We start from the raw sequence: 21,010 nt of genomic DNA on the forward strand, positions 1-21,010 counted from the left end.
GTGCTAGTAGCCTCCCAAGCTATACCCTGACATACACATGAAAAAGGACCTTGCTTTAAATCTGGGGAGATGGGGAGATGAGGCATTTTTGACAGAATCGTAAAAATACAGGGTGTTAGCAGGGACCTTCTAGCTGTCACAGCCACTGTCCTCACTGCCCCCCTCGTCCACACGCTTTCCAACACCAGCTAAACCACTGGCCTGCAGGAAACCCCACACAGATGCAGAAAGGCCCTGCGCAATGACACCAAATGCAAGGCTGTTCTGCCCTACTCTACCCATCATCGTGGAGAACCAGCACAGGGCCCTTCTCAGATCCAGCAGGACAGCTCGATCGCTGCAGAAAACTCGACAGAAGACAGCTCTGCCCTGGAACCCAAAGGCAGCTGCTAAGAGCCTTTTCAATTCCAATCCACGATATTTATGCTCACCATATTCCCATAAGCAAATACAGGCCTGAAGAACGGCCCAGAGACATTTTGATTTAAACCAACACCGGGGAAGGGATGGAGACACTCACTGTACTACCTGAGATACTCGCCTTGACGTCTTTGCAGGAGATACCTGTCCAGGCTTTATGCTTATTACCCGCACTTTTCATTCCAAAAGGAACAGTTATAGCCAGAGCCTACCTCCCACGGGACATGAACACCACACCAGCTGATCCAATGGTGATGTGGGCACAGATTATGGGCAGAAATAGATCCATTCTAAAGTGTGCTTTGTCATGTAAAGGGAGAAAGAGATGTCTTTCAGGACTATTAGATACAGGAGCTGGCATCACCATAATTTCCCTCTCTGATTGGCAAAAAGAATGGCCACTGGTTCCAGCTTCTGAATTGATTATTGGCATTGGGAGAGCCACTACCAGCTTCTGGAGTCAAGGTACCATGTGCATGGAAGGTCCTGAGGGCACAGTGGTACAGGAAGATCATTCGTCACCTGGGCACCAATAACAATTAGAGAAAAGACCTCTTGTCTCAAAGGGGGACAAGGCTAGAGATCATATCAACACCTCAAGATTTCTAGATGGGGCAATCGAGCAGCACGCCACACTTCAGTTAACCTGGAAGACCAACGACCCCATATGGGTGGATCAGAGGGTACTCCCAGGCAGAAAGTTAAAGGCCCTGCAGTCCCTTGTGCAGCAGCAGCTGTCTGTGGGCCACGTTGTACCATCTACTAGCCCCTGCAATGCGCCTGTGTTTGACATAAAAAAGCCTGGCAAAGACAAGAGGCGGCTCCTGCAGGACCTCAGGAAAATCAACAAGGTCATTGAGGACATGGGTGCCCTCCAGTCCAGCCTGCCCTCAGCCTCCAAGTTACATCAATTTTGGCAGATGGTTGTTATACATCTAAATGACTGCTCTTTTGACTTCTGCTTGCACCCCAATGAAAGCCCCTTGTTTGCCTTTTCCGTCCCCAAATCGACAAGCACCTTAACAGAGGAACCCACGGACTGCGTTGCCTCAAAGAAATGGAGAAGAGCCCAACTACTTGTCAATGCCTTGCAGCTTAAATTCCCTCGCCCAGGTGGAAAAGATGTCCTAATGCTATCATTTTTCATTATATGGACCATAAATTAGTTTGTGCAGAAGCTCAAATAATTTTGGACATTGCAGTACAAGATGTCATCACGGCAGTAGAGCAGAAAGGTTTTGAGATTGCAGTAAATAAAGTCCAAAAGACAGCCCACTGGAAGCAACTCGGCCTAAAAAGCACAGAGAGAACCATCACACCCCAAACACTGCACATCAAGGACATCCCAAAGACTCTGCAAGAACTCCACCAACTCTGTGGAAGCATCAGTTGGGTCAGTTCACTGCTGGGAATCACCACAGAAGAACTCATGCCACTGTTCCTGCTCCTTAAAGGCAGTGAAGGATTCGATTCCCGTGATCACTGACACCACAGGCAGAAGCAGCTGTACAGAAGTATCCAGGGTGATTCAAACTAAACAGGCACACAGATACCACACTACTTTTCCTTTCTCCCTGGCAATCCTTGGTGTAAGTCCAAAATTCCATATATTTTTGTTTCAGTGGGACTCAACTATCTCAGATCCTCTGATAATAATTGAATGTGTTTTCAGATCTCACCAACCTACTAAAATGATAACAACCCCACAGAAAATTATTGCACAACTAATCAGGAAAGGTAGAAAACATCAGTGTTCCCTTGCAGGAAGAGACCTTGTGAATATATACTTACTTCTCACTCAGGAGCACCTCAATTGCCTACTTCGAACATCTGAACCACTGCAATACGCCTTAGACAGTCTTTAAACAGGCAAAGATGAGCCACCAATTCTACCATCAAACCATTTCTGTGCTGCACAGGATGTTCAAAATTACCCGAGACCTGGCAAGATCCATTGTAGCCACCTGCCCAAATTGTCAGAACATGGCCTTGCTTCTGTCAGAGCTGAAGTCAATCCAAGAGGACTAGAGAGTCTCCACATCTGGCAATCAGACATCACACACTCAGCCTCTTTTGCCAGATGAAAATACATCCATGTCTCAATCAAAACCTTTTCCAGTGGGATTTTTGCCTCTGCCAATGCTGGTGAAAAATCAAAAGATGATGCTATAAAACTTTACTTTTTTGTTTTTTCCACCTTAGCAGTTCCACGGGAAATTAAAACTGATAATGCTCCTGCTTATACCTCACACTGATTCCAACAAGTTTCTCACCACTGGGGTATAAAACATGTCACAGGCATGCCACACTCCACCACAGGACAGTCCATAGCTGAGAGGGCCAACTGATCCATCAAAAGGATCCTTGATCAACTGATCTGGGGAGTGCAGATATTATCTTCCATTGAGAGACTGGCCAAGGCCTTTTACATATTCAACTTTTTGAACAACTCATTTATGGAGCCAACTCCCCCCATCATCATGCATTTTACTAATTCAACTGCAGCCCAATTAAAAGAACAGCCACCTGTGTTGATCAAAGACCCTGAATCTAAACAATTTATGGGCCCTTTTCCATTATTTACTTGGGGAAGAGAAGTTGCCCTTGTCTCTACAGCAACATTCCTGAGTTGGAATCCCAGCAAAATACATAAAAACTCTTTCTGGAAACGGTGAGGCAAACACCAGAGCCACCATCGGAAGTACAGAATGAAAGCCTAAGAGAGACAGTGGCTGCCTGGAAAAGAAGAAGGAGAAGGACAGAAGAAGATCTTCTAAGCAGCGTTGACCACACACACCAAAACCAAGATAGCTCAGACACCACTAACCAGGATATATGAATTAACCTTTGTAAAAATTATATTTAAGCATTGATATATGATTCTTCTAATAAGCTGTGTTCATACCCTTGGCTTACAGAAGAGAAAGTTTAGTGGGAACACAACTTAAGTTTCATCTTCTAATCTATTTATCTGTTTACTTTTAGGCAATCCAAGCCTCCAGAAAATAAATCAGCTAAAGTCAGAGGATGCAGCCGTTTGTAGTCGCTGCAGCAGGAATCTGGATGCTCCTTACTGAGCCACATGCCTTCAACTGGGCGCTTCCACAGACAAGCCACAATGGCCATGGCTGTCAGGCATTTGAAGGCAGGTGTTTTTTCTACCTGCTGTCACATAGGGAGTCAGTACACCAGGGCATCCAGCGGCTAAAAGATCAAGGAAACAAGATCCAGATAGAAGGCAACAACGACTGGTTCACTGGATTTTGCAAACACAGGGGGTTGCAAGGCTGGCTTTCATCTTTAGTTAAGACTGTTGTGTGGGCTTTGTTTCTTGTATTCATTGGGTTGGTTATTTTATCCTTTTTTGCTTAATACCTCCAAAAGCCTATGGCAGAAGCCTTCTTTATAGACAACAAAAAGGGGGAGATGTGAGGGCCCAGGGGCCTACCACTGAAACTGTAATACCTAAGGGCAAAGTGACCAAGGTAAAAAAAGTCGCCGCTCCGAATGCAATGGTGTCGCCCATGGGCATTTGCAGGCTCATGGTGATGCAGCATGTTTTGCTGGCATCACCCAGTTCAACTGCTGCATTTTCCTTATATGTTCTCCCTCAGAACGTTCCAACTCTCTTGTATCAATTTGGTCCTGGCTTACTGTAAGGATCCTGCGCTGTTCACCCCCACATTGTGTGCCCAGCCCCATTTTGTCTCCATTCCAGGACCCTCTTCAGCACAATCCAGACTATGTCAATTTCCACACAACGATCCCTCTCTTGCCTCATCCATCACCCATCCAAGCAAGCCGATTCCCACCACTGCGAGTGCAGGTCCCTCACAGACGTTGCTGTGGGCAGGCTGATACACAGGAACTGAGTGCAACAGGGACCAGGCCTCTAATAAAGGGCATGAATCCCACAGCCCACGCAACCCAAATCCCTGCATGTCTTTTCTTTTACCTTATTCTCTCAGTTCTCAAGCCACATTCTGCATTTTTTTCTGACTGAGAACTTGGCTTCTCTCTCTCCTGTCTGCAGGTTAGGCCACATGTGTGACCCTGCAGGAACAGCCTGACCTACAGGGAAGTGGGAGAAGACCCTTGGTCAGGAAATGTAGTGACAGGACAAGGGGGAATGGGATCAAACTCCAAGAGGTAGAAGAGATTTGATGATGGGAAGAAGTTCTTTACTCTCAGGGTGCTTGTCTCTGACACAGGGGCCAGTGCAGAGAGGCTGTGGATGCCCCATCCCCAGCAACGTCCAAGCCCAGGTGGGACAGGGGCCGCAGCAACCTGCTCTGCTGGGAGCTTGATCAGCTTGGAACCACATCATCTTAAGGGTCCCTTCCAAGCCAAACCATTCAAGGATTTGATCATTCTGCAGTCCCCATCTCCCTCTGCACAGCACCCCTGAAACTTCAGTGACATCACAGCTCCCAGAGGGTTCCAGGTGGAACGTCCAGGACCTGGAAACGAGCACAGCAGACAGTTCACCGGCTGCCAAGGGTCAGTTGCTGCTCACCCTGCACTCTGACCCTCAGCGCTGAGCTGCTGCTGCTGCCTGGGCTTTCCCTGCCGCCTGCTCCGGAGCGCCAATCCCAGCACAATGTGCTCTGCTGTGCCAATGGAGGTACAGTGCCATGCCAGGCAGGGGGCACCCAGCTTGGGCAGGCTGCAGCCATGTGGCAATGGATGGTGTGGGACAGGAAGCCCACTGGGAGATTGTGCTGCCCCTTGCAGACTGACAGAGACACTGTGGAGGACATGGAAGTGGACCTGGGCCTGGATGAGGAAGAGATGATGGAGGTGGACTCCTCCTCTACTTCCATGTCCTCCACTGTTGAGGACATGGAAGTAGACGAGGAGGACAACATCGAAGAGATGGAGGTGGATGAGGAGGATAACACAGAGGAGATGGAAGTTGACATAAAGGATGAGGAGGAGCCCATGGTCCTTGGATGAAGATGCAGCCCCACAGGTAAGACAGGCAGACGCTTCCCACGCCCTGCCCACACACACACTGGGTCCCCTGACGCCAGGCTGGGGCTGGGCTGGATGGCCCCGCTCAGGGACACGGTGCCCGCAGGGGGCCTGGATTGTGCTGCCACAAGCACCAGCCCCGGCCTGCCCTGCGCTTGCCTGGGGCCACGCCAGCCCTGCCAGCCCCGGCCCAGCCCCTGGGGCCCAGCTGCCAGCCCTGCTGGGCCCAGTGCTGCCGGCTGAGTCCAGCTCTGCTGCTTCCTTTTTTCCAGGACTGATACACATGATGGCACAGATGCCACACCTTTGTAAATAAATTTGAAACTTTTGAAGATTTCTGTAAATACGTTTGAAAGTTTAGAAGATTTCTGCAAATACGTTCCTTCCATTTGAAGTTCTCTGTAAATACGTTTTGAAGATTGTTAGCCCATCGGATCCCGTGTAAATATGTTCTGTACATTGTTGGTGTTGTTGTTGTTATAACAATTGTTATAATGACACATGTTGTGAAAATCCAAGATTTGCCGATCTTTGGCAAATAAATACTGTTTCTTTTTAAAACCTGACTTCTCTTGGCCATTCCTTTGGGCACAGGCAGCCTTTGCACACTTGTGGGTTCCACTTGTTCCGCGTTCCCGGGGCTGGAGGTCCCTGGGGGTGTTGGCACGGCCACACCGGGGCTGGGGGTCCCTGTGCACAGGGGCTCCCACTGACACCACTCCTGGCACTGGGCACTGCTGCTCTTCCTGGCCTGGGGCACAGCGCTGTCCCCAAGAGCTCAGCTCTCACCAGCTCTCACACAGGGAGCTCTCACAGCACTGGCCCCTGCAGCCATGCCACCAAAGCAGGCAGCAAACCTTCAGCCACCCTTCCTGCTGCAGCCACAGGCACTCCTGGGCCCAGAGCCGCCGTCAGGCCACAGCCATGCAAAATCCACCTGCACGCTCTCAAGCCCACCACAGCCTTGAAAACTGGGCCACCTGCACCTGGGCTGCTGCAGGGGCTGATCTTTAAGCCTTGCAGCCTCCAAAGGCCCTGGGCTCTGCTTCCCAGCCTGCTCTGCACTGCCCTGAGCCCGCATTGTTCCAGAGAAAAAAGCCAAGCCAGGGCATCCTCACCCTGCTCGCATTCCTGCTGCTGCCAGCGGCCACTGGCCCCTGGGCCCCACTCAGGTGACAGCTGCAGGGACAGGGCAGCCTGTGCTGGCCAGGGGGCACGGGGCTTTGGGCCCTGCGCCTGCTGCTGCTGCTGCTGCTGCTGCTGCTGCTGCTGCTGCTGCTGCTGCTGCTGCTGGGGGCCATGGGCCCAACAGGTCCCCAAGCTCAGCCCCTGCCCGGGCAGCTCCTCACAAAGCCCCACACTCCCCGAGCATCCCCAGCACAGCTGCCAGCGGGAAACCCCACGGGCTTCAGGAAAGAAATTCCCCATAGTGACTAAACCAAGGGGTCCAAGGGGAAAGTCAGTACAAGCTGATGTTTACAGCACCTTGACAATGCTGGCTGCAGAGCAGGTGAGATCTCCAGGGCCTCTGGCAGTGCCTGCTCTGCACGTGAGCCTGTGCGGCTGCTCCCAGTGGGACACAGCACCGGGCTCAGGCCAGCCCTCAGCCCCTCACAGATGATCCCAAGGAGCAGGCTCAGAAAGCAGTTTCAGACCACTGCCTGCAGATATTTCAAAGGACTACATGTCATTCAAGGAAGCCACCTTGCACATTTAGTATTGGTGTTGTGGCATGACAAGCCATGAAGGTGCCTCTCAATCTGCACTCAGGGCACTTCCACTGCCATCTCAAAGGGAACACAAAGGACAGGCCTCAGCTTTCAGCACTGCTGAGCTCCTCTCCCAGCAATAAAGCCTCAGGACAGGCAGGAACTGAGTGCACCAGGGAACCTGGCCTCTAATAAAAGGCATGAATCCCGGTGCCCACCCAAACCAATACCTTGCATTTTTCTACATTTCCCGTCTTCTCTCATCTCTCATGTCACTTTCCCAATTCTCTCTTACTGGGAACTTGGCTTCTCTCTCTCCTGTCTGCAGATTAGGCCAAACGTGTGACCCTGCAGGAACAGCCTGACCCACAGGGAAGTGGGAGAGGACTCTTGGTCAAGAACTGTAGTGACAGGACAAGGGAGAATGGGATAAAACTGCAAGAGTTGGAAGAGGTTTGGGATGATGGGAAGAAGTTCTTTACTCTCAGCGTGCTTGTCCCTGACACAGGGACCAGTGCAGAGAGGCTGTGGATGCCCCGTCCCCAGCAACGTCCAAGCCCAGGTGGGACAGGGGTTACAGCAACCTGCTCTGCTGGGAGCTTGCTCAGCTTGGAACCACATCATCTTGAGGGTCCCTTCCAGGCCAAACCATTCAAGGATTTGATCATTCTGCAGTCCCCATCTCCCTCTGCACAGCACCCCTGAAACTTCAGTGACATCACAGCTCCCAGAGGGTTCCAGGTGGAACGTCCAGGACCCGGAAACGAGCACAGCCGACACTTCACCGGCTGCCAAGGGTCAGTTGCTGCTCACCCTGCACTCTGACCCTCAGCGCTGAGCTGCTGCTGCTGCCTGGGCTTTTTCTGCCGCCTGCTCTGGAGCGCCAATCCCAGCACAATGTGCTCTGCTGTGCCAATGGAGGTACAGTGCCATGCCAGGCAGGGGGCACCCGGCTTGGGCAGGCTGCAGCCATGTGGCAATGGATGGTGTGGGACAGGAAGCCCACTGGGAGATTGTGCTGCCCCTTGCAGACTGACAGAGACACTGTGGAGGACATGGAAGTGGACCTGGGCCTGGATGAGGAAGAGATGATGGAGGTGGACTCCTCCTCTACTTCCATGTCCTCCACTGTTGAGGACATGGAAGTAGACGAGGAGGACAACATCGAAGAGATGGAGGTGGATGAGGAGGATAACACAGAGGAGATGGAAGTTGACATAAAGGATGAGGAGGAGCCCATGGTCCTTGGATGAAGATGCAGCCCCACAGGTAAGACAGGCTGATGCTTCCCACGCCCTGCCCACACACACACTGGGTCCCCTGACGCCAGGCTGGGGCTGGGCTGGATGGCCCCGCTCAGGGACACGGTGCCCGCAGGAGGCCTGGATTGTGCTGCCACAAGCACCAGCCCCGGCCTGCCCTGCCCTTGCCTGGGGCCACGCCAGCCCTGCTGGGCCCAGTGCTGCCAGCTGAGTCCAGCTCTGCTGCTTCCTTTCTTCCAGGACTGATACACATGATGGCACAGATGCCACACCTTTGTAAATACGTTTGAAACTTTTGAAGATTTCTGTAAATACGTTTGAAAGTTTAGAAGATTTCTGCAAATACGTTCCTTCCATTTGAAGTTCTCTGTAAATACGTTTTGAAGATTGTTAGCCCATCGGATCCCGTGTAAATATGTTCTGTACATTGTTGGTGTTGTTGTTGTTATAACAATTGTTATAATGACACATGTTGTGTAAATCCAAGATTTGCCGATCTTTGGCAAATAAATACTGTTTCTTTTTAAAACCTGACTTCTCTTGGCCATTCCTTTGGGCACAGGCAGCCTTTGCACACTTGTGGGTTCCACTTGTTCCGCGTTCCCGGGGCTGGAGGTCCCTGGGGGTGTTGGCACGGCCACACCGGGGCTGGGGGTCCCTGGTAACAGGGGCTCCCACTGACACCACACCTGCCACTGGGCACTGCTGCTCTTCCTGGCCTGGGGCACAGCGCTGTCCCCAAGAGCTCAGCTCTCACCAGCTCTCACACAGGGAGCTCTCACAGCACTGGCCCCTGCAGCCATGCCACCAAAGCAGGCAGCAAACCTTCAGCCACCCTTCCTGCTGCAGCCACAGGCACTCCTGGGCCCAGAGCCGCCGTCAGGCCACAGCCATGCAAAATCCACCTGCACGCTCTCAAGCCCACCACAGCCTTGAAAACTGGGCCACCTGCACCTGGGCTGCTGCAGGGGCTGATCTTTAAGCCTTGCAGCCTCCAAAGGCCCTGGGCTCTGCTTCCCAGCCTGCTCTGCACTGCCCTGAGCCCGCATTGTTCCAGAGATAAAAGCCAGGCCAGGGCATCCTCACCCTGCCCGCATTCCTGCTGCTGCCAGCGGCCACTGGCCCCTGGGCCCCACTCGGGTGACAGCTGCAGGGACAGGGCAGCCTGTGCTGGCCAGGGGGCACGGGGCTTTGGGCCCTGCGCCTGCTGCTGCTGCTGCTGCTGCTGCTGCTGCTGCTGCTGCTGCTGCTGCTGCTGCTGCTGCTGCTGCTGCTGCTGGGGGCCATGGGCCCAACAGGTCCCCAAGCTCAGCCCCTGCCCGGGCAGCTCCTCACAAAGCCCCACACTCCCCGAGCATCCCCAGCACAGCTGCCAGCGGGAAACCCCACGGGCTTCAGGAAAGAAATTCCCCATAGTGACTAAACCAAAGGGGTCCAAGGGGAAAGTCAGCACAAGCTGATGTTTACAGCACCTTGACAATGCTGGCTGCAGAGCAGGTGAGATCTCCAGGGCCTCTGGCAGTGCCTGCTCTGCACGTGAGCCTGTGCGGCTGCTCCCAGTGGGACACAGCACCGGGCTCAGGCCAGCCCTCAGCCCCTCACAGATGATCCCAAGGAGCAGGCTCAGAAAGCAGTTTCAGACCACTGCCTGCAGATATTTCAAAGGACTACATGTCATTCAAGGAAGCCACCTTGCACATTTAGTATTGGTGTTGTGGCATGACAAGCCATGAAGGTGCCTCTCAATCTGCACTCAGGGCACTTCCACTGCCATCTCAAAGGGATCACAAAAGACAGGCCTCAGCTTTCAGCACTGCTGAGCTCCTCTCCCAGCAATAAAGCCTCAGGACAGGCAGGAACTGAGTGCACCAGGGAACCTGGCCTCTAATAAAAGGCATGAATCCCGGTGCCCACCCAAACCAATACCTTGCATTTTTCTACATTTCCCGTCTTCTCTCATCTCTCATGTCACTTTCCCAATTCTCTCTTACTGGGAACTTGGCTTCTCTCTCTCCTGTCTGCAGATTAGGCCAAACGTGTGACCCTGCAGGAACAGCCTGACCCACAGGGAAGTGGGAGAGGACTCTTGGTCAAAAACTGTAGTGACAGGACAAGGGAGAATGGGATAAAACTGCAAGAGTTGGAAGAGGTTTGATGATGGGAAGAAGTTCTTTACTCTCAGCGTGCTTGTCCCTGACACAGGGACCAGTGCAGAGAGGCTGTGGATGCCCCATCCCCAGCAACGTCCAAGCCCAGGTGGGACAGGGGTTACAGCAACCTGCTCTGCTGGGAGCTTGCTCAGCTTGGAACCACATCATCTTGAGGGTCCCTTCCAGGCCAAACCATTCAAGGATTTGATCATTCTGCAGTCCCCATCTCCCTCTGCACAGCACCCCTGAAACTTCAGTGACATCACAGCTCCCAGAGGGTTCCAGGTGGAACGTCCAGGACCCAGAAACGAGCACAGCAGACAGTTCACCGGCTGCCAAGGGTCAGTTGCTGCTCACCCTGCACTCTGACCCTCAGCGCTGAGCTGCTGCTGCTGCCTGGGCTTTCCCTGCCGCCGGCTCTGGAGCGCCAATCCCAGCACAATGTGCTCTGCTGTGCCAATGGAGGTACAGTGCCATGCCAGGCAGGGGGCACCCAGCTTGGGCAGGCTGCAGCCATGTGGCAATGGATGGTGTGGGACAGGAAGCCCACTGGGAGATTGTGCTGCCCCTTGCAGACTGACAGAGACACTGTGGAGGACATGGAAGTGGACCTGGGCCTGGATGAGGAAGAGATGATGGAGGTGGACTCCTCCTCTACTTCCATGTCCTCCCCTGTTGAGGACATGGAAGTAGACGAGGAGGACAACATCGAAGAGATGGAGGTGGATGAGGAGGATAACACAGAGGAGATGGAAGTTGACATAAAGGATGAGGAGGAGCCCATGGTCCTTGGATGAAGATGCAGCCCCACAGGTAAGACAGGCAGACGCTTCCCACGCCCTGCCCACACACACACTGGGTCCCCTGACGCCAGGCTGGGGCTGGGCTGGATGGCCCCGCTCAGGGACACGGTGCCCGCAGGGGGCCTGGATTGGGCTGCCACAAGCACCAGCCCCGGCCTGCCCTGTGCTTGCCTGGGGCCACGCCAGCCCTGCCAGCCCCGGCCCAGCCCCTGGGGCCCAGTTGCCAGCCCTGCTGGGCCCAGTGCTGCCAGCTGAGTCCAGCTCTGCTGCTTCCTTTTTTCCAGGACTGATACTCATGATGGCACAGATGCCACGCCTTTGTAAATACGTTTGAAACTTTTGAAGATTTCTGTAAATACGTTTGAAAGTTTAGAAGATTTCTGCAAATACGTTCCTTCCATTTGAAGTTCTCTGTAAATACGTTTTGAAGATTGTTAGCCCATCGGATCCCGTGTAAATATGTTCTGTACATTGTTGGTGTTGTTGTTGTTATAACAATTGTTATAATGACACATGTTGTGTAAATCCAAGATTTGCCGATCTTTGGCAAATAAATACTGTTTCTTTTTAAAACCTGACTTCTCTTGGCCATTCCTTTGGGCACAGGCAGCCTTTGCACACTTGTGGGTTCCACTTGTTCCGCGTTCCCGGGGCTGGAGGTCCCTGGGGGTGTTGGCACGGCCACACCGGGGCTGGGGGTCCCTGGTAACAGGGGCTCCCACTGACACCACACCTGCCACTGGGCACTGCTGCTCTTCCTGGCCTGGGGCACAGCGCTGTCCCCAAGAGCTCAGCTCTCACCAGCTCTCACACAGGGAGCTCTCACAGCACTGGCCCCTGCAGCCATGCCACCAAAGCAGGCAGCAAACCTTCAGCCACCCTTCCTGCTGCAGCCACAGGCACTCCTGGGCCCAGAGCCGCCGTCAGGCCACAGCCATGCAAAATCCACCTGCACGCTCTCAAGCCCACCACAGCCTTGAAAACTGGGCCACCTGCACCTGGGCTGCTGCAGGGGCTGATCTTTAAGCCTTGCAGCCTCCAAAGGCCCTGGGCTCTGCTTCCCAGCCTGCTCTGCACTGCCCTGAGCCCGCATTGTTCCAGAGACAAAAGCCAGGCCAGGGCATCCTCACCCTGCTCGCATTCCTGCTGCTGCCAGCGGCCACTGGCCCCTGGGCCCCACTCAGGTGACAGCTGCAGGGACAGGGCAGCCTGTGCTGGCCAGGGAGCACGGGGCTTTGGGCCCTGCGCCTGCTGCTGCTGCTGCTGCTGCTGCTGCTGCTGCTGCTGCTGCTGCTGCTGCTGCTGCTGCTGCTGCTGGGGGCCATGGGCCCAACAGGTCCCCAAGCTCAGCCCCTGCCCGGGCAGCTCCTCACAAAGCCCCACACTCCCCGAGCATCCCCAGCACAGCTGCCAGCGGGAAACCCCACGGGCTTCAGGAAAGAAATTCCCCATAGTGACTAAACCAAGGGGTCCAAGGGGAAAGTCAGTACAAGCTGATGTTTACAGCACCTTGACAATGCTGGCTGCAGAGCAGGTGAGATCTCCAGGGCCTCTGGCAGTGCCTGCTCTGCACGTGAGCCTGTGCAGCTGCTCCCAGTGGGACACAGCACCGGGCTCAGGCCAGCCCTCAGCCCCTCACAGATGATACCAAGGAGCAGGCTCAGAAAGCAGTTTCAGACCACTGCCTGCAGATATTTCAAAGGACTACATGTCATTCAAGGAAGCCACCTTGCACATTTAGTATTGGTGTTGTGGCATGACAAGCCATGAAGGTGCCTCTCAATCTGCACTCAGGGCACTTCCACTGCCATCTCAAAGGGATCACAAAAGACAGGCCTCAGCTTTCAGCACTGCTGAGCTCCTCTCCCAGCAATAAAGCCTCAGGACAGGCAGGAACTGAGTGCACCAGGGAACCTGGCCTCTAATAAAAGGCATGAATCCCGGTGCCCACCCAAACCAATACCTTGCATTTTTCTACATTTCCCGTCTTCTCTCATCTCTCATGTCACTTTCCCAATTCTCTCTTACTGGGAACTTGGCTTCTCTCTCTCCTGTCTGCAGATTAGGCCAAACGTGTGACCCTGCAGGAACAGCCTGACCCACAGGGAAGTGGGAGAGGACTCTTGGTCAAGAACTGTAGTGACAGGACAAGGGAGAATGGGATAAAACTGCAAGAGTTGGAAGAGGTTTGATGATGGGAAGAAGTTCTTTACTCTCAGCGTGCTTGTCCCTGACACAGGGACCAGTGCAGAGAGGCTGTGGAGAGGCCCCATCCCCAGCAATATCCAAGGCCAGGTGGGACAGGGGCCGCAGCAACCTGCTCTGCTGGGAGCTTGCTCAGCTTGGAACCACATCATCTTAAGGGTCCCTTCCAAGCCAAACCATTCAAGGATTTGATCATTCTGCAGTCCCCATCTCCCTCTGCACAGCACCCCTGAAACTTCAGTGACATCACAGCTCCCAGAGGGTTCCAGGTGGAACGTCCAGGACCTGGAAACGAGCACAGCCGACACTTCACCGGCTGCCAAGGGTCAGTTGCTGCTCACCCTGCACTCTGACCCTCAGCGCTGAGCTGCTGCTGCTGCCTGGGCTTTTTCTGCCGCCTGCTCTGGAGCGCCAATCCCAGCACAATGTGCTCTGCTGTGGCAATGGAGGTACAGTGCCATGCCAGGCAGGGGGCACCCAGCTTGGGCAGGCTGCAGCCATGTGGGAATGGATGGTGTGGGACAGGAAGCCCACTGGGAGATTGTGCTGCCCCTTGCAGACTGACAGAGACACTGTGGAGGACATGGAAGTGGACCTGGGCCTGGATGAGGAAGAGATGATGGAGGTGGACTCCTCCTCTACTTCCATGTCCTCCACTGTTGAGGACATGGAAGTAGACGAGGAGGACAACATCGAAGAGATGGAGGTGGATGAGGAGGATAACACAGAGGAGATGGAAGTTGACATAAAGGATGAGGAGGAGCCCATGGTCCTTGGATGAAGATGCAGCCCCACAGGTAAGACAGGCAGACGCTTCCCACGCCCTGCCCACACACACACTGGGTCCCCTGACGCCAGGCTGGGGCTGGGCTGGATGGCCCCGCTCAGGGACACGGTGCCCGCAGGGGGCCTGGATTGTGCTGCCACAAGCACCAGCCCTGGCCTGCCCTGTGCTTGCCTGGGGCCACGCCAGCCCTGCCAGCCCCGGCCCAGCCCCTGGGGCCCAGCTGCCAGCCCTGCTGGGCCCAGTGCTGCCGGCTGAGTCCAGCTCTGCTGCTTCCTTTCTTCCAGGACTGATACACATGATGGCACAGATGCCACACCTTTGTAAATACGTTTGAAACTTTTGAAGATTTCTGTAAATACGTTTGAAAGTTTAGAAGATTTCTGCAAATACATTCCTTCCATTTGAAGTTCTCTGTAAATACGTTGTGAAGATTGTTAGCCCATCGGATCCCATGTAAATATGTTCTGTACATTGTTGGTGTTGTTGTTGTTATAACAATTGTTATAATGACACATGTTGTGTAAATCCAAGATTTGCCGATCTTTGGCAAATAAATACTGTTTCTTTTTAAAACCTGACTTCTCTTGGCCATTCCTTTGGGCACAGGCAGCCTTTGCACACTTGTGGGTTCCACTTGTTCCGCGTTCCCGGGGCTGGAGGTCCCTGGGGGTGTTGGCACGGCCACACTGGGGCTGGGGGTCCCTGGTAACAGGGGCTCCCACTGACACCACTCCTGGCACTGGGCACTGCTGCTCTTCCTGGCCTGGGGCACAGCGCTGTCCCCAAGAGCTCAGCTCTCACCAACTCTCACACAGGGAGCTCTCACAGCACTGGCCCCTGCAGCCATGCCACCAAAGCAGGCAGCAAACCTTCAGCCACCCTTCCTGCTGCAGCCACAGGCACTCCTGGGCCCAGAGCCACCAGCAGGCCACAGCCATGCAAAATCCACCTGCACGCTCTCAAGCCCTTGGCAACTGGGCCACCTGCACCTGGGCTGCTGCAGGGGCTGATCTTTAAGCCTTGCAGCCTCCAAAGGCCCTGGGCTCTGCTTCCCAGCCTGCTCTGCACTGCCCTGAGCCCGCATTGTTCCAGAGACAAAAGCCAGGCCAGGGCATCCTCACCCTGCCCGCATTCCGGCTGCTGCCAGCGGCCACTGGCCCCTGGGCCCCACTCGGGTGACAGCTGCAGGGACAGGGCAGCCTGTGCTGGCCAGGGAGCACGGGGCTTTGGGCCCTGCGCCTGCTGCTGCTGCTGCTGCTGCTGCTGGGGGCCATGGGCCCAACAGGGCCCCCAGCTCAGCCCCTGCCCGGGCAGCTGCCCCCAAAGCCCCACACTCCCCGAGCATCCCCAGCACAGCTGCCAGCAGGAAACCCCACGGGCTTCAGGAAAGAAATTCCCCATAGTGACTAAACCAAGGGGTCCAAGGGGAAAGTCAGCACCAGCTGAGGTTTACAGCACCTTGACAATGCTGGCTGCAGAGCAGGTGAGATCTCCAGGGCCTCTGGCAGTGCCTGCTCTGCACGTGAGCCTGTGCAGCTGCTCCCAGTGGGACACAGCACCGGGCTCAGGCCAGCCCTCAGCCCCTCACAGATGATACCAAGGAGCAGGCTCAGAAAGCAGTTTCAGACCACTGCCTGCAGATATTTCAAAGGACTACATGTCATTCAAGGAAGCCACCTTGCACATTTAGTATTGGTGTCGTGGCATGAGAAGTCATGAAGGTGCCTCTGATTGTGCACTCAGAGCACTTCCACTGCCATCCCAAAGGGATCACAAAAGACAGGCCTCAGCTTTCAGCACTGCTGGGCTCCTCACTCAGCAATGAAATCTCAGGAAGAGGAGGAATTATGTCCTCCAGAGATTCTGGACTGCAATAAACGGCATAAATTTCACAGGCTATCTAACCCAATGACTTGCATGTCTCTTTTTCCTCTTTCTCTCATCCCTCATGTCACTTTCCCCAAACCGTACCATTGCACATATGGCCGAGGCATCAACCATTAGGATATTCTTACACCTTTATGCCAGCCTAGCTAAGGCAACATTAGTTTGAGCAGAAGCTCAAATCATTTTGCATGTTGCAGTACAAGATGTCATCACCGCAGTACGGGAGAAAGGTTTTTAGATTGCAGCAGATAAATTCCAAAAGACAGTGTCCTGGAAGTAGCCTGGCCTAAAAAGCGCAAAGAGAACCATCACACTCCAAACACAGCCAATCAAGGACAACCCAAAGACTTTGCCAGAACTCCACAGGCTGTGTGGAAGCTGTTTTGATGTCGTGGCATGAGAAGCCATGAAGTGCTCTGAAAGTGCACTCAGGGTGCTTCCACTGCCATCCCAAATGGAACACAAAGGACAGCCCTCTGCTTTCAGCACTGCTGAGCTCCTCATCCAGCAATGAAGTCTCTGGAAGATGCAGGAATTGAGTGTACCAGGGAACCTGGCCTCTAATAAAAGGCATGAATACCACAGCCCACCCAACCCAAAGCCTTGTATAACTGTACCTTTTTCTTCTTCTCTCTTCTCTCGTGTCACCTTCCCCATATTCTCTGTCCGGGAGTTTGGCTTCTCTCTCTCCTGTCTGCAGGTTCAGCCGCACGTGTGACCCTGCAGGAACAGCCTGACCTGCAAGCAAAGGTCACGTTATTTCAGAGCACTTCACTGCTCCAGCTTGGGGAGGAACTGGGAACTGAAGACATGTGCTCCTCCTTGGGAGCAGCTCCTCCCCATCCTGCACAGTGAGGAGTGGGATATCTACCACTGACCTCCTCCCATGCAGCAGCAGCCCTGAAGTGCTGCTTTTCCCTCCCAGAATTGCCACCCTGAGCCACCCAAGGTGTCCCTCCGCTGCCAGGCTGGCTCTGATCCACAGTGGAGGTGGAACCCTGAGCCCAGCAGACACTGATTCCCTCCCTTCTAGCCCAGGTCCTAGCAGAGCACTAAAACTCCACACTAGGAGTGGATTTGGAGGCTACATGGAGAAAAGGGAATTATGTCTGATTAGGGCAAACAGAATAAAATGCAGCTGCCAAAGGGAAATCAAAGCATCCCGCAGAGTACAGCCAGGTATGCTGCACATCAAGGCTGTGCTGGTGTAGAAATACTGTATTAAAAGGAATTTATGATCACTACTATCTGCCAACAAAAATACACAGAATACATTAACCTTCAGTTTTAAATGCAGAAAAGTTAGGAAATTCAGAGTGGTTTTCACCAAACACATCTCAATGGCCAGCCCAGCACTGGGATCAAAGGGAGGCAATATTTTGTTGCTACCTCTTGATGGCATTTCTTCTTCTCCTAATGCAGGAATTCTGCCTGCCCAGGACAGCAAGGATGCAGGTGAACAGCCACAGAGCTGCTCACAGATGGACAGACAGACCAAAGCTGCTCATCTTCCCCCTTCTGAGGAGGATTTCTTATTCAACCTTTACTTTCTCTCTTCCTTTTACCTAAAAAGATACTTGGGATAGAGTAACAGCTTGCAGGAGACAGGGAGCATCTCCTACCAAAGGGAAGTGAAGGCAAGGGTAATTATTTTGTAGAATAAGTACATGTACTCACAGATAAAATCTCTGATCTTGGGAACAAATGGATCGATCCCTCGCTGTTCAAGACCAAAGAGACATTTCCCTGATCAAAGGATCTGGTCCCTCCTGTGTAAGACTGGGATGTTTGTCACAATTCACACACAAACATTTCAAAGCCTGTAGTCATCCAATAGGTATAAATGCTTTTAGAAAATGCAGGAAAATCCATCTTGGAGGATTTCCTATTAAAACAAGGTTTGTATTTCTGGTAGACTCTCTTTCTCTCCATCAGTCCTGTCCACTGGAAGCTGCATTGGTTGCATATGTGAGAGGACAGGTGTGATTATCTCCCCATTTTAGGGGAGGATAGGCTACATGTTCCTCCTCCACACTTGGAATGCTTTCCATGGACAGATCCCAACCTTCTCCTGCTCCTTAAATTTGTGATACACAGGACCTTTAATCTCTGTCTATCTATGGGAGCATCCTCCCACGCTGAGAGATCGGGCTCTGCAGGAATTTGGTGCCCTCACCAATGTGTGCCCCTTGCTGGCGGTGGAGTGCTGGTCAGAAAGGAGTTTGTAGGATCTCCATGAAAAGGCCAACATCACATCTCCCGTCCCTGGCTCTGGCAACACCAGGACAGGGCTCTGCCAGCAAGGAAAACACAGCCAATGCTGACCTGCTCTAGTGGGAGACGTCCCTGCCCACAGCAGGGAGGTGGAACAAGGTGAGCTGTGAGGTCCCTTCCAGGCCAGGCTCTGAAGGATGAAATGCCATTGCGGGCTGAACGGGAGGTGGGAGGACGATCCCCTCCTCTGCAGACACAGCCAGGGCCCGGCTGCCTCCCCCCAAAGCCCAAAGCGTTCCTGACCGTGCCACCAGCGCTGGGCAGGCCAGGTCACAGCCCCAGCAGTGGCTGTGGCAGCTCTGGGCTGTCACACAGCCGGGAATGGCCCCTGACAGGGAGCACAGCACAGCTCCAGCTGCATCCAGCCACAGCAGCCTGCCAGGGAGGGGAAGGAGGTGGATGGAATCCCATCGAGGGAATCACCCAAAGGGAAAGCACAGGAGCAGGCTCCAGAAGGGTGGGGGACTGGGGGGCCCAGCCCTCCTGTTTCTGTTCTCAGTGTGAGAAATGCTACTCACTTCCAAAAAATTTAAAAGGCTTATTAAAACCTTATCAGAAATACAACAGCAGTTGGAATAGAGAAAAGATTACAGCGCTGGGAGCAGAGGATTTTCCCACCATGTGCTCACCCACACCAGGGAGGTTTCACCTTTTAACCCTTTAGTCCCCCCAAAGTTCTGTCCATCGACTCCTCCTTCCCTGCCCAGGGGTGGAAATCCCTTCCTGACACCGTGAGTGGGGCTCAGGTGCTGCCACAGGAACGAGTGACCCTCCCAAATGTCCGAAACCCAGGGCATCCCTGATAACAACACAAGGGGGTAAAACACAACTATTAAACTTCTGTTAACATTTCCCTTTTAAATGTGAGAGTCAACCATGGCATTGCTCATCTGTCTAATCAGCAAGCAGAAAACAAAACCAAACCCAGGCCTGGTGCTCATGAGCTGCACCCCCAGCACAGTCAAATCCCCGAGGCTGCATCAGCCCAGGCACAAACCCTTCCTGCTCCTCCTTTGCACACTAAATGGGATTTAACCAGGAGCATCCGAACCCCAGAGCAAAATTCACAGCCCTGATGTGTTTAAGCAGCTCTTGGTGCTCCAGAGATTTCCCCTCCCCACCCAGCACAGCAGCCCAGGTTCATGGCACAGCAGGACAAATGCGCTGCTTTAATAAATAAACCATGAAAAACATCTCTGTTTTCAACAAAAAGATTGACACTGACACATAAAAATGTTACAGCTGCTCAAGGAAGGTCTTCTGTCTTATTTAGTTTGGGGTATTTTGAAGTCAAAAGTGTGTTTGAGGGTGGGTTGGCTTGAATAATGTGATTAAAATTGCTGATTTAGACAAGTAAGCTGGAAATACTGAATTTTAATCATGTTTCAGTATGTAGCTTCTAGACATTTCCCTTAAAATAGTTGATTCTCTTTGATTCCTATAATTTGATACTATTCAACAACTGGGAGCACACACTGGAGCAATACATGTGTAAGCAATTACACAGCTTCACATGCTGCTAAAACAGAACCATTCTGTTAATACCTTTTTCCCGAGAGAAATTAATTTTTTACTTATTGTTTGCATTAAGTTGCATTTGAGAAATGAAACTCAATTGAAAAAATACAAAACCACGCTTTCATTTAAGCCATTTCGTAACATTTTTTCTCCTTGACACCTCAGACAAATAAAATATGTGTATCCACAGGTAGGCACTTCATAGATGTGTTACTGAATAGTCCCTCTTCCCTGAGAGCTGCAAATCCTACAGCTGCCAGACCTCATCCCTTGCTCCTCATAAAGGGAAAGAAGAGTTTCCATTCAAGTGATTTTCAGCTCTAAATCAACTACCGAGTGAGTAGAAATAGCTGTGAAATCCCCTCCACAAACCTGCCAGAAGGGTTCCAGCTGTGGAGAGGGAAGCAGCAAATTCCTGCTCCCACAATTGGTTTGGAACCCTTACCAATTAAAAAATATCCCACTCTTGGGATTTTTTTAACCACAACTAAAATAAATTAAAATCAATTAAAAATAAGATCACAGACTCACAGAATGGCTTGGGTGGAAAGGAACCTTAAAGCTCATCCAGGGCCACCCCCTGCCATGGCAGGGACACCTCCCACTGTCCCAATGTCCAGCCTGGCCTTGGGCACTGCCAGGGATCCAGGGGCAGCCACAGCTGCTCTGGGCACCCTGTGCCAGGGCCTGCCCACCCTCACAGGGAACAATTCCTCCCCAGTATCCAATCTGAACCTGCTCTCAGTTGGAATAGGTGTTATTGCATTGCCTTGGGATGATGGATCAGGAGAAAGCCCCAGGGTGTGAGCAGAGCTCCCAATGCCGCTGCTGGGGATGTGCCACCCACCTGCCCCTCAGTCACTCAGCTGCCTCACAGCCAAAAAGACAGTGTCCAACAGAAAAAGTACTCCCAAAGGATAAAATCCTTGTCACTGCACAAATGACAAGGTCTTTCTTGGGAATAAATGTCAAAGCAGAGCAACAGCGTTTACTTTCCAAACAGGAGACACTGATCCTTTGG

The 21,010-nt window shown here is 52.8% G+C and overlaps 1 protein-coding gene across 1 annotated transcript in view; it reads right to left on the reverse strand.

Annotated features, from left to right (window-relative positions):
- LOC134413656 (nucleotide exchange factor SIL1-like) overlaps positions 1 to 16,938 on the reverse strand; it is a 33,327-nt gene extending 16,389 nt beyond the window's left edge. The window contains exon 1 of the mRNA XM_063147716.1: positions 16,815 to 16,938. The gene's annotated coding sequence lies outside the window, so the exon portion shown is untranslated. The remainder of the gene's footprint in view (positions 1 to 16,814) is intronic.
- Between the last annotated feature and the right edge of the window lie 4,072 nt (positions 16,939 to 21,010).

The sequence above is a fragment of the Melospiza melodia genome, unplaced genomic scaffold, assembly GCF_035770615.1.
Source record: "Melospiza melodia melodia isolate bMelMel2 unplaced genomic scaffold, bMelMel2.pri scaffold_47, whole genome shotgun sequence".
In the NCBI taxonomy this organism is placed as follows: Eukaryota; Metazoa; Chordata; class Aves; order Passeriformes; family Passerellidae; genus Melospiza; species Melospiza melodia.